The following is a 1,969-nucleotide window of genomic DNA, read 5'->3' as shown; positions in this document are numbered from 1 at the left end:
CATGTTCAAACTGCTTCCACAGTGGAGTGTTTTAAGTCTCGTCTTAAGACCCACTTTTATTCTTTGGCTTTTAACACTACGTGAGTTGTGTGGTCCTCTGTCCTCTGTTGTCCTCTGTGTTTTTTATACACTATGTTACTGTTTTAATTGATTTTACCCTTTTAAAATAGTTTTTAATCATATTTGTTTTTATATTGGTTTTATATTTATTTATTTTTTGTTTTTATTCAGTCATTGGTGGAGCATAATATTGTTTTTTTAATATTGTTTTTAATATGGCTGTGCAGCACTTTGGAAATGTTATTGTTGTTTAAATGTGCTATATAAATAAAGTGGATTGATATCAAAGCTTTTTACAAAAATCTACTACTCTGCTTGCATGTCAGCAGACTGAGGTAGATCCTGCTGAAATGCTATGTATTGAATGAATACATAATCCTTTTAAATCGGGAAAAAATTGTTTTTGAATCGAGAATTGAATCGAATCGAATCGAAAAAATCGATATATTATCGTATCGAGACCCCAAAAATCGATATTGAATCGAATCGTGGGACACCCAAAGATTCACAGCCCTAATATACATATATATATAATCGAAGTTACTGTGGTTTATCCGTATACAGTGCTCAATCCTAGGGTAGAATGGGGTAAAATCCCCTGGAAAAACAAAAACAATTAAAAAAACATGACAATTAAAAATAAAATTGTATTTATATAAGTATATATATATATATATATATATATATATATATATATATATATATATATATATATATATATATATATATATAAATAACCAAGGTTACTGTGGTTTAAGACAAGAAAGCTCCTCACATGCACGGAGGATTCCACCCCACGTCCAGCACCCTGAGGCTATACACTAAGCGGAAAGATGAAGGCCGAGGGCTAGTAAGCGTCAAGGCCGCTTTGAGAATTTTGAGAATACATCGAAAAAATGGCCCCGAAGGATTAACTTCTAAGTGAATGTCTCATACCACAGAAGGTGGCTGAGAACAACAAGGTCAAGGCCAAGGTTCTGTGGGACTTCAGCTTACAAACTGATAAACAGCTTCTGGCTAACCAACCAGACATAGTGGTGGTGGACAAAGAGCAGAAAAGGGTGGTGGTGATAGATGTGGCAATCCCAGCTGATGCCAACACCAGGAAGAAGGAACACAATAAACTTGAAAACTACCAAGAGTTGAAAGAGTAGCTAGAATTTTATTATTTATTTTTCTATTTTAATTTTCCTGAGGGAACTCTCCCAAAAGAAACAATAAAGTACTATCTATCTATCTATCTATTTATTTATCTATCTATCTATCTAGAAAGGATTTAGAAGGTCAAGGCTAGCGAGTTCTCCGTGTTAGTGGGGGTGCTTGGAGCAGTAACTCCCAAACTGGGAGAGTGGCTCCAACAGATCCCAGGAACAATATCTGAAACCTCAGAAGAGCGCAGTCCTAAGAACAGCCAAGATACTGCGCAGAACCCTCAAACTCACAGATTTCTGGTAGAGTACCCGGACTTGAGGATGACACAGATATCACCCCACCGGGGTGAGAAGGAGATTTTATTTTTTTGTATATATGCTGGCTTCATCTGACCAGGATCTTCAGCTCTCACTGGATCGGTTTGCAGCCGAGTGTGTGACTGGCATGAAAATCAGCACTTCCATGTCCAAGTCCATGGTTCTCACCCAGAAAAAGGGTGGAATATCATCTCTGGGTGGGGCAGTAGATCTTGCCTTTAGAATTCAAGTACCTCGGGGTTTTGTTCACGAGTGAGGGAAGAGTGCATCGTAAGATCAACAGGCAGATCGGTGCAGCGTTTGCATGATGCGGACCCTGTATCGGTCCGTCGTGGTAAAAAGAAGGAGCGAAGCCGTAAGGAAAAGCTCTCAATTTACCGGTCGATTTACGTTCCCATCCTCACTTATGGTCATGACATTTGGGTTATGACCGAAAGGAC

The sequence above is a fragment of the Nerophis ophidion genome, linkage group LG08, assembly GCF_033978795.1.
Source record: "Nerophis ophidion isolate RoL-2023_Sa linkage group LG08, RoL_Noph_v1.0, whole genome shotgun sequence".
Lineage (NCBI taxonomy): Eukaryota > Metazoa > Chordata > Actinopteri > Syngnathiformes > Syngnathidae > Nerophis > Nerophis ophidion.
The sequence above is the reverse complement of the archived record's forward strand: the minus strand, read 5'-3'. Positions refer to the sequence as shown.